The 16,538-nt window shown below is 40.7% G+C and overlaps 1 protein-coding gene across 1 annotated transcript in view; it reads left to right on the top strand.

The window, feature by feature from the left end:
* FBXL13 (F-box and leucine rich repeat protein 13) overlaps window positions 1-16,538 on the top strand; it is a 238,177-nt gene that overhangs the window by 55,677 nt on the left and 165,962 nt on the right. The gene's annotated exons all lie outside the window — the stretch shown is intronic.

The raw sequence follows: 16,538 nt of genomic DNA, 5'->3' as shown, positions 1-16,538 counted from the left end.
GTGATGGAATTCCAGCTGAGCTATTTCACATCCTAAAAGATGATGCTGTTAAAGTGCTGCACTCAATATGCCAAGCAAATTTCGAAAACTCAGCAATAGCCACAGCACTGGAAAAGGTCGGTTTTCATTCCAATCCCAAAGAAAGGCAATGCCAAAGAATGTTCAAACTGCTGTACAACCGTGCTAATTTTACACACTAGCAAAGTAATGCTCAAAATCCCTCAAGCTAGACTTCAATTGTATGTGAACGGAGAACTTCCAGATGTACGAGCTGGATTTAGGAAAGGCAGAGGAACCAGAGATCAAATTACCAACATCCGTTGGATCATAGAAAAAGCAGGAGAATGCCAGAGAAAGACATTTATTTTTGCTTCACTGACTACACTAAAACCTTTGACTGAGTGGATCACAACAAACTGCAGAAAATTTTTAAAGAGATGGGAATACCAGACCACCTTACCTGCCTCCTGAGAAATCTGTATGCAGGTCAAGAAGCAACAGAACCAGATATGGAACAATGGACTGGTTCAAAATTGTGAAAGGAGTACCTTAAGGCCATATACTGTCACCCTGCTTATATAACTTATATGCAGAGTACATCATGCGAAATTCTGGGCTAGATGAATCACAAACTGAATCAAGTTTGCTTGGAGAAATATCAACAATCTCAGATATGCAGATGACACCACCCTAATGGTAGAAAGTTAAGAGGAACTAAAGAGCCTCTTGATAAAGGTGAAAAAGCGGAGTGGAAAAGCTGGCTTAAAACTCAACATTGAGAAAACTAAGATCATGGCATCCAGTCCTATCACTTCATGGTAAACAGATAGGGAAAAAAATGGAAACAGTGGCTAATTTTATTTTCTTGGGCTCCAAAATCACTGTAAATGGTGACTGAAGCCATGAAATTAAATGAATTTAAAATGAACTTATGAACAAATTAAAATTAATAAAATTAATTTCATGAAATTAAATGAAATTAAATACCTGCTCCTTGGAAGGAAAGCTATAACAAACATAGACAGCATATTAAAAGCAGAGACATCACTTTGCCAACAAAAGTCCATACAGTCAAAGCTATGCTTTTCCAATAGTCACATACAGATGTGAAAGTTGGACCATAAAGATCGCTGAGTACTGAAGAATTGATGCTTTCGAACTGTGTTGCTGGAGAAGACTCTTGAGAGTCCCTTGGACTGCAAGGAGATCTAACCAGTCAATCCTAAAGGAAATCAACCCTGAATAGTCATTGGAAGGACTCATGCTGAAAGGGAAGCTCCAATACTTTGGCCACCTGATGTGAAGAGCCAATTCATTAGAAAAGACCCTGATGCTGGGAAAGATTGAGGGCAAGAGGAGAAGAGGGCAACAGAGGGTGAGATGATTGGTTGGTATCACTGACTCTAGGGACATGAGTTTGACCAAACTCCAGGATATAGTGAAGGACAGGGAAGCCTGGCTTGCTGCAGCCCATGAGGCTGCATAGAGTCAGACACAATTAAGTGACTGAACAACATATCTCAATTGAAAAAGAAAAAGTGGCTGGGGTGTGCTGCTGTGGACAGTACCATCAGGAAACACTTTTCTAACAACAAAAACAGGGGTATTTGGTGAAGAATTAAAAGAAAATAATGCCAGGAAAATGGTAGAAACAGTTCAGGTATGGGTGAATAAGGTCAGTTTGACTGGAATGGAAAATGATATTGGGAGTAGCAAGATATGAAGTTGGAAAAATGAGACAGAGCCATATGGTTGAGGCCTTGAGTGTCCACTCAGGAGTTGGGCTTAAACCTTTGGGCAGTGACCTGATGGCAGACTTGAAAAGACATTTAGTGAGAATGAAAAGGAAAGGGCCCATGTGAGAACCAAAGCACTCACAGAATTCTGAAACAGGTAGTATGTAGAGTGAAAAAGTGAGTGAGGAGGCTGATAGGGCATCACTGAGCCTGGGCAACTAGAGGGATGAGAAGCTCAGAAGTAATGAAGTCAGGAGCAGAGCCAGGGTCTTACTGATCTTAAATGCATGCATGACTCACACCGCTCACCACTTACTCCTGACTCATGCTTCTGCCTTGCCAAGTGTTTTTCTTTCCATACTATACAATGTTCCATTGAAATGGGTGGTGGAACCTAATTCATTTTAGCAGTTTACCATCTGTTTTAGATGGCTTATGATTCGCACTAGGTAATTTACCAGTTAACTCAAGAAGCTGTGTGCTATATTCAGAAGACAGCTCTCCTTTTACTGCCCTATAAGGTAAAATTAAATAGGACAGAACTGCTTCCCCTGATTCTTCCCTGGCCCCTTTAGTTTCTTTCTTTCTATTAATTTATTTCCTTGTGTGTATAAATGTATGCAACTCATTCCTATTCTATAAAACATTTTTCAACCCTCCTTTCTTAAGCTAATATAGTTTTCTCCTTGTAAGAGTTGTCAAGCATCTTGACTTTACCTCCCACCTACCTACAGAGACACTCAAAAGCTGCTTTTAAAATGGTCTCTACTTGGGTGTTCCAAAGGTACAAGCCAATTCATCATTTCCAAAGTAGAACTCATCATTTCCCTCCCCCAACCCTCTATTTCTCCTGTATCCGTTTCTAAATGAACAGTAGCATCATTGACTCCAGTAATCTAACTAGAATCTGCGAATTATAATAAACTTCCCTCCTTTATTCCCCACTACATATGCTGTCCTCCTTTTCTTTTATTAATACATTCTCTTTTTAAAAAAATTATATTTATTTGTTTTTGGCTATGCTGTGTCTTCACTGTGACATAAGGGCTTTCTCTAGTTGCAGTGAGTGAGGGCTACTCTAGTTGTGATGTGTGGGCTTCTCATTGCAGTGGCTTCTCTTTCTGTAGAGCGTGGGCTCTAGGGTGCTTTGGCTTCAGCAGTTGTGGCACACAGGCTTAGTTGCCCCAGGGCATGTGGGATCTTCCTGGACCAGGGATCGAACCCATGTCTCCTGCATTGGCAGGTGAATTCTTAACCACTGGACCACCAGCGAAGTCCCTACCTTTCCATTTTAACATGTAATCTCTCATACTTTCTCCTCTCCATTCTCTTTGGCACTCATTACTTTCAGTGACATTATTAATATCAAAGCATTTTAATTGGGTCTTCCAGCATCTATTCTTTTTTTTTTTCCCAGCACTTATTCTTGACCTTGACCTTCCAGCTCATTTTTCATTTGTCCACCAGAGCTGTCTTTCTAAAGTCACATTTATTCACATCACTTTCCTGCTTAAAAATCTCTCCTTGACTCCCCACTGGCTCTAACATTGCCCACAAAGCCCTTCCTGGTCTAGCCCATTACCATCTTTCAGCTTCATTCTCCACCATCTCTCTGTAGGAATCTTCGGCTCTAGCCATACTGTATTACTTAGTCTATTACCCAAGTACAAGGACACTCTCTGCAGCCACTATGCCTTCTCTGTATAGGGCCCCCTTCTTTTCTGTGACTGGCTCACTCCTGTTATGCACAGCTCAGATGTCCTGTTATCCAGAAAGGCTTCTGTTCTCTCCCTTAGTCTTGTTTAGTTACCCTTCATATGTGTTCCCTGAGGGCCTTAGGTCGGTTTGCTATATGCCCCCATTTGGCAGCCAGTAAAGTCAATCTCAATCATGAATTGTAATCCTAATTCCCCCTGGGTCCTGCTCCTTGGTTGTTCAAATCTTAGAGCCCAAGTACCCAAGAAGAACACTGCACTTGAGCCCACACTGCCCACCACACCTGTGCTTCCTAAGTTGACTCAGTCCTCTGAAGGTAGGAGGCGCCACAGTTTCTGAAACAAGCTTGGGCACAGGGACTTTTACCATCGTGCTCAAGGCAGGCTATTCAATGGTCAGTTGCTGTGGCCTTCGGAGGGCTCCCACTAGGGGGCCTGTCACCTTGTTTGCATGGGAATGTAGCACAGATGTCTGCCATAAGCTCCCATTCTTTCCCTAAGTGGTGAAATCAGGAATTGAGATAGGGTATGTCTGAATCTAAGTCTTGTATTTCCCCCTGCTGCTACTGCTAAGTCACTTCAGTCGTGTCCGACTCTGTGTGACCCCATAGATGGAAGTCCACCAGGCTCCCCAGTCCCTGGGATTCTCCAGGCAAGAACACTGGAGTGGGTTGCCATTTCCTTCTCCAATGTGTGAAAGTGAAAAGTGAAAGTGAAGTCGCTCAGTCGTGTCCGACCCCTAGCGACCCCATGAACTGCAGCCCACCAGGCTCCTCCATCCATGGGATTTTCCAGGCAAGAGTACTGGAGTGGCTTGCCATTGCCTTCTCCGTGTATTTCCCCCTACTACATCATAATGCCTATCCTTGAACTTGTGTTGAACAAAAATGCTGAGGTCTTCTTTATCTGAACTGCTGGCCAGCAGTTTTATTTTATGTCACTGCTATTCTCAACCTCAACACAGTGGTTCCTGTTATTTCTGTTCAATTTCATCTTGTTGATTTTGGTACTAGTTCCAATATTCAGTGAGTTAGCTATGTCGTACAGCCTGTGGAATTCACTGCTTTGATAAACATGATACTTACAGTCTTATCCATGGTGAAAAAATGTTTAACACAAATCCTGTCTACTCTCCCTTTCTGGGGCACATATGCTGCCCTGAGCTGTGACATGCCTCTCTGCCTTTGTGTGTGTGTGTGTGTGTGTGATCATGGTTATGTCCCCTGCCAGGCAAGTGTTCTGGCTTTGTTTTTTAAAATCAGTTCTCTATCCATATTTTCTCCTGGAGGTGAATTATATGCCAGTGGGGCACTCAACCAGAAGCATGACTGCCAGGGTGGTGCTAGTTCTAGGTGGAGTGAGGGGAAGACTGTCCTATAGTTGCTGGTGGTAGAGAATAATCTTCAGAGGATTTCCCCAAACAGCCACAACTAGGCCGGGTATTCAGCATGGAAGAATTCCTTCCTGATGAGAGTCCTATAGGTGTGTACAGCACATGGATCAGGGTATGGGAGCTGTCAACATGTGACGACCATAGTGACAGGCAAGTGATCAGGGACAGATGGCCAGGCTGACACTGAGAGTCTATATATAGAGCTAAAGGACAAGCACAAGCAATGGGAGACCCCAATCCGGTTGAGGGTTGCCAGAGTTAGCAAGTAAAAATATAGAATGCCCAACTGAATTTAAAAGTCAAGTAAAATTTGCTTTCCTTTTTAGTATAACTTTGTCCTATGCAATATGTGGCACATACTTGTACTAAAAGTCTATTAGCTGTTTATGTAAAATTCAAATTTAATTGGGTATCCTGTATCTTATTTGTCAAGCCTAATCCAGATAGAACTGGAAAGTAATGTGGAATTAGTTCCCTCCATCTTTAAAATAGGATAACAATGGACACATAACAGGAGTCTTCTAAGAATTGACATGAAATGCCTAGCACAGAGGAGGTCCACAATAAATTTAAGTGCCCTTTCCACTTCCACACAACCTTTCTTTTCTTACTGAAAGTATAGCATTAAAAAATTTGATTAGGTTGTTATCATAAATATCATATAAGCCCTAAGAATGAATAAACTCTTTGAGGGAGAGAAATTTTAAAAATCTGCTGGAGACAAAGGGTGAGTATTGGGAAATACTCATGATTTAAAAAAAGGCAAGGAAGCCAACTGGGGACTGTTATGGTTAATTTCATGTGTCAACTTGAATGGCCCATGAGTCCCCAGATATTTGGCTAATCATTAGTCCTGGGTGTGTTCTGTGAGGATGTTTCTGGATGATTAACTTTTGAACTAGTGCACTGAGTAAAGCAGAAGGCCCTCCCCAGCGTGGGTGGATATCATCCAAGCCACTGAAGGCCTAAGTAGAATAAAAGGGTAAGCAAGAAAGAATTCTCTCTATACTTGACTGCCTTTGAGCTGAGACATCTATCTCCTGCCTTCTGACTCGGATTGGAACTGGAACTTACACCCCTGCCTTTCCTGGTTCTCAGACCCTGAACTCACACTGGAACTACCCCCACTGGCTCTCTTAGGTCTCCAGCTTACTAGCTGCAGATCTTGGACTTCTCAGCCTCCATAATTGTGGGAGCAAATTCCTTAGTGCATGTGTATATGTTTGTGTATCCTATCATTTCTTTAGAGTAATAGGAAAATGGAGAGAGCAGAGAACCAGGGGTGGAGAGTCAGGGAAAAACCAGGATAATGTGGCATCTTGGAAGCATGAGAATAGAGAATTTCCATTAAAAAGCCTCGTGTTTATGACTTTCTTTCTTTCTCTCTGTGCTTAACTATTTCATAATATTTTACTTTGTTTTGATCTGAATTTCCCAAACTTATTTGGCCATATAATTATTTTTCCTATGAAATATATATTTTTAATATTTTAAGTGACACATAAAAATATTGGCCTATATGTCCCTGGGACCCAACTCTTGAATGTCAGACTCTAACCATCATAGTTCAGACCCATAGGAAACTTATTATGTCCAAAACAGCTTTTTGATTTATAATGGCATTTGGAAATCATAGTAGAATGTTTTTTAGGATACTGTCTTCTAGAGAGCATATGTCTCCTTTGAGAATAAATTTAAATTAGGGAGAAACAGAAGATACAAAGAGAAAAGCTTAAAAATTAAATTCTTATTTTTCTTTTTTATTATAATTAATTTATTTTTTATTGGAGGCAAATTATTTTACATTATATTGGTTGGTTTTGCCATACATTGACATGAATTCGCCCCGGGTTTACATAAGTTCCCCCTCCTGAACCCCCCTCCCACCTCCCTCCTCCCTTTATCCTCCCTCTGGGTCATCCCCGCATGCCAGCCCCGAGCATCCTATAACATGCATTGACCCTGAACTAGTGATTCGTTTCACATATGACAACATACGTGTTTCAATGCCATTCTCCCAAATCATCCCACCCTCACCCTCTCCCACAGAGTCCCAAAGACTGTTCTATACATCTGTGTCTCTTCTGTTGTCTCATATACAGGGTTATCATTTGCATCTTTCTAAATTCCATATATATGCGTTAGTATACTGTATTGGTGTCTTTCTTTCTGGCTTACTTCACTCTGTATAATAGGCTCCAGTTTCATCCACCTCATTAGAACTGATTCAAATGTATTCTTTTTAATGGCTGAATAATACTCCATTGTGTATATGTACCAAAGCTTTCTTATCCATTCGTCTGCAGATGGACATCTAGGTTGCTTTCATGTCCTGGCTATTATAAACAGTGCTGCAATGAACATTGGAGTACATGTGTCTCTTTCAATTCTTGTTTCCTCGGTGTGTATGCCCAGGAGTGCGATTGCTGGATCATATAGCAGTTCTATTTCCAGTTTTTTGAGGAATCTCCACACTGTTCTCCATAGTGGCTGTACTAGTTTGCATTCCCACCAACAGTGTAAGAGGGTTCCTTTCTCTCCACATCCTCTCCAGCATTTATTGCATGTAGACTTTTGGATTGGGCTTCCCTGGTGGCTCAGAGGTATAAGCGTCTGCCTCCAATGTGGGAGACCCAGGTTCGATCCCTGGGTCGGGAAGATCCCCTGGAGAAGGAAACGGTAACCCACTCCAGTATTCTTGCCTGGAGAATCCCATGGACGGAGAAGCCTGGTAGGCTACAGTCCACGGGGTCGCAAAGAGTCGGACACGACTGAGTGACAGAACAGAACAGACTTTTGGATAGCAGCCATTCTGACAGGTATGAAATGGTATCTCATTGTGGTTTTGATTTGCATTTCTCTGATTATGAGGGATGTTGAGCATTTTTTCATGTGTTTGTTAGCCATCTGTATGTCTTCTTTGGAGAAATCTCTGTTTAGTTCTTTGGCCCATTTTTTGATTGTGTCATTTATTTTTCTGGAATTGAGCTGCAGGAGCTGCTTGTATATTTTGGAGATTAATCCTTTATCAGTTGCTTCATTTGCTATTATTTTCTCCCATTCTGAAGGCTGTCTTTTCACCTTGCTTATAGTTTCCTTTGCTGTGCAGAAGCTTTTGATTTTAATTAGGTCCCATTTGTTTATTTTTGCTTTTATTTCCAATATTCTGGGAGGTGGGTCATGGAGGATCCTGCTGTGATTTATGTCAGAGAGTGTTTTGCCTACGTTCTCCTCTAGGAGTTTTATAGTATCTGGTCTTACATTTAGCTCTCTAATCCATTTTGAGTTTATTTTTGTGTATGGTGTTAGGAAGTGTTCTAGTTTCATTCTTTTACAAGTGGCTGACCAGTTTTCCCAGCACCACTTGTTAAAGAGACTGTCTTTTCTCCATTTTATATTCTTGCCTCCTTTGTCAAAGATGAGGTATCCATAGGTGCGTGGATTTATCTCTGGGCTTTCTGTTTTGTTCCATTGATCTATATTTCTGTCTTTATGCCAGTACCATACTGTCTTGATGACTGTGGCTTTGTGGTAGAGCCTGAAGTCTGGCAGGTTAATTCCCCCAGTTCCATTTTTCTTCCTCAAGATTGCTTTGGCTATTCGAGGTTTTTTGTATTTCCATACAAATTGTGAGATTATTTGTTCTAGTTCTGTGAAAAATATCGTTGGTAGCTTGATAGGGATTGCATTGAATGTATAAATTACTTTGGGTAGTATACTCATTTTTACAATATTTATTCTTCCAATCCATGAGCATGGTATATTTCTCCATCTATTAGTGTCCTCTTTGATTGCTTTCAGTAGTGTTTTATAGTTTTCTATGTACATGAGAAGACACTCAAAGTTTTCAGAATATCTACCATTTTATACATCAGAAATACTGTATTAAAAACAAAAACAAGCCAAAGCAATCTGGAGGAAAAAGAATGGAGATGGAGGAATCAACCTTCCTGACTTTAGACTATACTACAAACAATATCGTACAGGCACAAAAACAGAAATACAGACCAATGGACCAAGATAGAAAGCCCAGAGGTAAACCAAGGCACCTGTGGGCACCCTATCTTTGACAAAGGAGGGAAGAATATAAAATGGGAAAAAGTCTCTTCAATAAGTGGTACTGGGAAAACTGGACAGCTACCTGTAAAAGAATGAAATTAGAACACTTCCTAATACCAAACACAAAGATAAACTCAAAATGGATTAAAGACCTAAATATAAGACCAGCAACTATGAAACTCTTACAGGAAAATGTAGGCAGAACACTCTGACATAAATTAGAGCAAGATCCTCTATGATCCACCTCCTAGAGTAATAGAAATAAAAACAAAAATAAACAAGTGGGAGCTAATTAAAAGTTTTTGCACAGCAAAGGAAACTGTAAGCAAGGTGAAAAGACAATCCTCAGAATAGGAGAAAATAATAGCAAATGAAACAGCTGACAAAGGATTAGTCTCCAAAATATACAAGCAGCTCATGCAATTCTAAACCAGAAAAACAAACAACCCAATAAAAAAGTGGGAAGAAAGAACTAAACTGACATTTCTCCCAAGAAGACATACAGATGGTTAATAAACACATGAAAATATGCTCAACATTGCTCATTATTCAGTTCAGTTCAGTTCAGTCACCCAGTCATGTTCAACTCTTTGCAACCCCATGGACTGCAGCACACCAGGCCTCCCTGTCCATCACCAACTCCCAGAGTTCACTCAAACTCACGTCCATTGAGTCGGTGATGCCATCCAGCCATCTCATCCTCTGTCATCCCCTTCTCCTCCTGCCACCAATCCCTCCCAGCATCAGGGTCTTTTCAAACGAGTCAGCTCTTGATATCAGGTGGCCAAAGTATTGAAGTTTCAGCTTCAACATCAGTCCTTCCAGTGAACACTCAAGACTGATCTCCTTTAGGATGGACTGGTTGGATCTTCTTGCAGTCCAAGGGACTCTCAAAAGTCTTCTCCAACACCACAGTTCAAAAGGATAAATTCTTCGACGCTCAGTTTTCTTTATAGTCCAACTCTCACATCCATACATGACTACTGGAAAAACTGTAGCTTTGACTAGATGGACCTTTGTTGGCAAAGTGATATCCCTGCTTTTTAATAAGCTGTCTAGGTTGGTCACAACTTTCCTTCCAAGGAGTAAGCATCTTTTAATTTCATGGCTGCAGTCACCATCTGTAGTGATTTTGGAGCCCCCCAAAATAAACTCTACCACTGTTTCCACTGTTAGCTCATTATTAGAGAAATGCAAATTAAAACTATAAAGAAGTATCATCTCCCACTGGTCAGAATGGCCATCATCAAAAAATCTGCAAATAATAAATGCTGGAGAGAGTATGGAGAAAACAAAACCACTTGTACTGTTGGTGGGAACGTAAATTGATACAGCCACTATGGAAGACCATATGGAGATTCCTTAAAAAACTAGGAATAAAACTACCATAAGACTCAACAATCCCACTACTGGGCATACACCCGGAGAAAACCATAATTGAAAAAGACACATGTACCTCAGTGTTCATTGCAGCACTATTTACAATAGCTAGGACATAGAAGCAACCTAGATGTCCATCAACAGATGAATGGATAAAGAAGCTATAAAGAAGTACATATATACAATGGAATATTACTAAGCCATATAAAGGAACACAATTGAGTCAGTGCTGTTGAAGTGGATGAACCTAGAACCTATTATACAGAGTGAAGTCAGAAAGAGAAAAATGAATATTGTATGTTAAAGCATATATATGGAATCTATATTGAACATATTTGTGTGGCAGCAATGGAGGCGCAGACATAGAGAACAGACTTGTGGACACAGTGGGGAAAGGAGAGGGTGGGACAAACGGACAGAGTAGCATGGAAACATATCCACTACCATATGTAAAACAGATAGCCAGTGGGGATTTGCAGTATGACTCAGGGAACTCAAACCAGGGCTCTGTGACCATCTAGAGGGGTAGGATGGGGTAGGAGGGAAGTGGGAGGGAGGTTCAAGAGGGAGGGGACATATGTATACCTATGGCTGGTACATGTTGATGTATGGTAGAAATCAATACAATATTGTAAAGCAGTTATCCTTCAATTAAAAAAAAACACAAAATAACTTCTCTATATGTTCTACTTTGGGTAAGCAGAACAATATAGTTCCTAAGAACAGTCCAGGTGTTGAACTAATATTTGATTTTTTTAAAGATTAAGCATCAATAAAACATGGAAGCAGATTAACTGTTTTATTCTTGGGAGTTCTATTTCTAAGAGGATATAAATTTTCCACTATGTATTTGGAGGTGACAGTGTTGTTATATTTTTTGACATTCAGTGTTGTGCTAAAAGGAAAGGTTAAACAATGAACAGAAAACTCTTGACCTTGTGCTGGTAAAATTGTCATTTTGATTTTGGATGAGGAGAATGGCTTTATTAAACAACTGCAGTTTACTTTTGAACAATTTTTTTATTCAAGTAAATGGGTGTGTGCAGAATTTTGATACAAATGTCTCTTAGGAGAATTTATCAGCAAAATTATGAAAGACATTACATACTGTCAAGAAATTTATGATTAGAAAATGTCCAGTAACTATGAGCTTTTGGAAAAATGTTAAAAATAGAGTTTATATGGTGAGGATTAAATTTTATGCTGAAAGGTGTTTTGTGACTCATTCTATTCTAGGCAGGGTAGCAGTCGGGTGAGAATAATCTATCATTCTAGAATGGGGAAAAGTTTCTGTGGAAATTGTGTAAGGAAATGAATCTTAAATGTAGAAAATCAGAGTATGAATCTGAGCTCTGAATAATTGTGTGTTATGGATTGAATGTTTGTGCCTCCACCAAACTCATGTGTTGAAGAATGAACTCCCAGTGAGATGATATGGTATTATGAGGTGGGATCTTGGGGAGATAATTAGGTGTAGATGAGGTCATGTGGGTAGAGTCCCCATAATAGCATTATTGCCCTGAGAAAAAGAGGAAGAAAAACCAGAGCTTCCTCTCTGCCATGTAGGAAACAGCAAGAAGGCAGCTGCCTTCAAGCCAGGAAAAGAGCCTTTCAGTTCAGTTCAGTCGCTCAGTCGTGTCCGACTCTTTGCAACCCCATGAATCACAGCACGCCAGGCCTCCCTGTCCATCACCAACTCCCGGAGGTCACTCAAACTCATGTCCATCAAGTCGGTGATGCCATCCAGCCATCTCACTCTCTGTCGTCCCCGTCTCCTCCTGCCCCCAATCCCTCCCAGCATCAGAGTCTTTTCCAGTGAGTCAACTCTTCGCATGAGGTGGCTGAAGTATTGGAGTTTCAGCTTTAGCATCAGTACTTCCAATGAACACCCAGGACTGATCTCCTTTAGAATGGACTGGTTGGATTTCCCCCAAGAACCAAATCTGCCAGTGCTTTGATCTTGGACTTCCCAATCTCCAGAAATGTGACTCAGTCCATGGTATTTTGTTATAGTAGCCTGAGCTGACTGAGATACTGTATAACCTACAGCATGTAATCTAGTCTCTCCAATCTTCAGTTTCCTGATTTGTATAATGGGGATAAAGTTGATATGATCTATAAGTGAACATGCCTACCAATATTAAATGTGACTAAACCAATACTAAACAATCCCACTGGTACACAATCAATGGTGGAATGGACCCAAGACATTTACTCTGACTTTTAAAAACACTTAATGTCTGACGATGACCTGAATTACTAGTCAGTCTTTAAATACATTCACATTCTAACAATTCTATTTTTAATCTCTGGGAATTGTGAAAACTGGCCTTTTTGAGGCAAAGCAGTGTTGCCAAAAAATATCTTTGGGGAATTTTCATTTCTTGTCCCTAAATTTGGCTCTATTTGTTCTGATGAAATGAGTATTTCAGGACACAGGTTGCCCTTAGGACAGGGGTGACAAAAAAAAAAATAAACAGGGTTAAGAATTTGGCTGGGCCCATCACGGGAGAGATAGGAATGGGGATGATCTATAGCAAGGGTGGCCAACTGTGGCCTAAGGGACAAAACTTCCCCCACCACCTTTTCTCGTATGAACTTCTAACTAAGAATAGTTTTCACATTTTCAAATGTAAAATAAAAAAAAAGACAATTTATCTCTTGGTGAATTGTTGTTCGATGAGTTGAAGACATCTCTTCTTGGCCCACAAAGTCAAAATATATACTTTTTTGCCCCTTTTTAAAAAATGTTTGTTGATGTGTGATCTAGCAATAACTTAGAAATACTACTTAGTTTAGTGAGTAAGACCCAGGAAATCAAGTAAGTGGTAAAAGCATCCTGGAGCTAAAGGCATTTACTCCCTACTTTGATGATCTATCGGATAGTGGACTGGCAAGATGCTTGCTGCTCAACATTCAATCCCTCTGCTCTTTCTTGCTGACAGAAGCTTGATTTGGTTCAAGAGTCCACTCTCCATGAGCTTCAGGGGAGGATTTTCCCACTCCTAGCCTCATCTCTTTATCTACTTGTGTACTGAAAACCATAATTTCCCATTAATACTCAATTCTAATCTAACAGCACAGAGTTCATTCTAGTTTTCTTCCTTTCCACACTCACAATTATACCTTCTAGAGGGAGAAACCTGGATCCCAATTTTCTAGGCTTTTAACTTACTCAGTCTATCTACTTCTTCCCCATATGTACCAATCTCTAATTGTCATAGCCACGTTTCCTGTGCAAGTACCACCCTCCTTACACCCCTCTGGTTCTGATACTCCACACAGGCCAGTCCCTCATCTCATGAATGGATGTGGTTCTCACATCACTAAGCTCCGTCTCCACCCTACCCCTCAGTATGACCACCTGACTTTCTTCCCCCAGGGTCCCACTCCTTGACTAGACCCCTTTCCTGTGCGCGCTGAGCCAGCCTCACGCTGCTGGCGCCTCACCTCCCACACCATGCCCTCCTCTTCCAGTCCCCACCCCTCACCCCTGTCTCATTTGGGGTGCCCACCTCTCCCACTGAAGTTCCAATGCCTTTCACAGGCACGTTTTTCTCATTCCTGCTTTTCTTTTTTGTATAAACCTTGAGAAATACATATATCTCAACCTGAATGTCATTCTTCTTCAGCTTTACCAAGCAACTTGAACACGTAGTCCTTGCAGAATGACTTGGCCAGTGTATACATAACAGCATTTTGATTCTGTATATATGCATTAGAATACAGTATTTATCTTTCTGTTTCTGAGTCACTTCACTCTGTATAATAGGTTCTGGGTTCATCCACCACATTAGAATGCATTCTTTATTATGGCTCAAATGCATTCTTTTTTATGGCTGAGAAATATTCCATTCTGCATATGTACCACAACTTCTTTATCCATTTATCTGTCAGCGGACATCCTGGTTGCTTCTATGTTCTAGCTATTGTAAATAGTGCTGCAATGAACAATGGGATACATGCGTCTCTTTCAATTTTGGTTTCCTCAGGGTATATGCCTAGGAGTGGGATTGCTGGTTCATATGGTGATTTTATTCCTAGTTTTTTAAGGAATCTCCATACCGTCTTCCATGGTGGCTGTATCAATTTACATTCCCACCAACAATGCAAGAGCGTTCCCTTTTTTCCACACCCTCTCCGGTATTTATTGTTTGTAGACTTCTTGATGAGGGCCATTCTGACCAGTGTGAGGAGATAGCTCATTGTAGTTTTGATTTGCATTTCTCTAATAATGAGTGATGTTGAGTATCTTTTCATGTGTTTGTTAGCCATCTGTATGTCTTCTTTGGAGAAATGTCTGTTTAGGTTTTTTCCCCACTTTTTGATTGGGTTATTTGTTTTTCTGGCATTGAGTTGTGTGAGCTGCTTGTATATTTTGGAAACTAATCCTGGTGGCTCAGAGGTTAAAGCGTCTGCCTCCAATCGGGAGACCCGGGTTCGGTCCCTGGGTCGGGAAGATCCCCTGGAGAAGGAAACGGTAACCCACTCCAGTATTCTTGCCTGGAGAATCCCATGGACGGAGAAGCCTGGTAGGCTATATACAGTCCACGGGGTCACAAAGAGTCGGACAAGACTGAGTGACGGAACGGAACGGAATCCTTGGTCAGTTGTTTCATTTGCTATTATTTTCTCCCATTCTGAGGGTTGTCTTTTCACCTTGCTTATAGTTTTCTTTGCTGTGCAAAAGCTTTTAAGTTTAATCAGGTCCCACTTGTTTACTTCTGTTTTTATTTCCATTACTCTAGGAGGTGGGTCATAGAGGATCTTGCTTTGATTTATGTCATCGAATGTTCTGCCTATGTTTTCCTCTAAGAGTTTTATAGTTTCTGGTATTACATTTAGGTCTTTCATCCATTTTGACTTTATCTTTGTGTATGGTGTTAGAAAGTGTTTTAATTTCATTCTTTAACATGTAGCTGTCCAGTTTTCCCAGCACCATTTATTGAAGAGGCTATCTTTGCCCCATTATATATTCTTGCCTGCTAGGACCATTGGCATTTTGATAGAGACTGTATTGAATTTGTAGAGCACTTTGGGTGATACTGACATCTTAAGTACTTTTCTTGTTAGTATTATCAATTCCTTGGATAGTTGATAGAATACTCTTTGAATCTGCAGGGTTTGTGTGTGTGTGTGTTTATGTGTGTGTTTATTCATATACAGATTTCAGTTCAGTTCAGTCGCTCAGTCTTGTCCGACTCTCTGTGACCCCATGAATCACAGCACACCAGGCCTCCCTGTCCATCACCAACTCCCAGAGTTCACTCAAACTCATGTTCATAGAGTCGGTGATGCCATCCAGCCATCTCATTCTCTGTCGTCCCCTTCTCCTCCCGCCCCCAACCTTTCCCAGCATCAGAGTCTTTTCCAGTGAGTCAACTCATCACATGAGGTGGCCAAAGTATTGCAGTTTCAGCTTTAGCATCAGTCCTTCCAATGAACACCCAGAACTGATCTCCTTTAGAATGGACTGGTTGGATCTCCTTGCAGTACAAGGGACTCTCAAGAGTCTTCTCCAGCACCACAGTTCAAAAGCATCAATTCTTTGGCGCTCAGCTTTCTTCACAGTCCAACTCTCACATCCATACATGACCACGGGAAAAACCATTGCCTTGACTAGATGGACCTTGGTTGGCAAAGTAATGTCTCTGCTTTTTAATGTACTATCTAGGTTGGTCATAACTTTCCTTCCAAGGAGTAAGCATCTTTTAATTCTGTTTAAATTTCTTTTATTGTTATTATGTCCTCCAATCTATTAACATGGGATATTTTCCTATTAATTTAGGTCTTAAATGTCTTTCAATAATGCTTTGTTGCTTGCAGTGTACTAGTCTTTCACCTTAGTTACATTCATTCCTAGATATTTTTGTCAAAACTTAGGTTTTTAGAATAAAATATTTTAAGCATGCACAAAAAAATATAACGAATGTAATCACCACTCAGCTTAAGAAATAAGATTTAACAAATACAATTAAAGCCTCTCTGACTGTATTTTTTTTCCCTCCCTCAGATGTAACTACTTTCTTAAATTTAGTGTTGATCATTTCCTTACATACCTGATAGCTCAGTTGGTGAAGAATCTGTCTGCAATGCAGGAGACCCTGGTTCAATTCCTGGGTCAGGAAGATACACTGGAGGAGGGATAGGCTACCCACTCCAGTATTCTTCGGCCTCCCTGGTGGCTCAGCTGGTAAAGAATCTGCCTGCAATGCGGGAGACCTGAGTTCGATCCCTGGGTTGGGAAGATACCCT

This window comes from Moschus berezovskii, chromosome 3 (assembly GCF_049115385.1).
Source record: "Moschus berezovskii isolate FMDL1 chromosome 3, NW_MosBer_1.0, whole genome shotgun sequence".
Taxonomy (NCBI): Eukaryota; Metazoa; Chordata; class Mammalia; order Artiodactyla; family Moschidae; genus Moschus; species Moschus berezovskii.
This window is presented reverse-complemented; position numbering and strand designations above follow the sequence as displayed.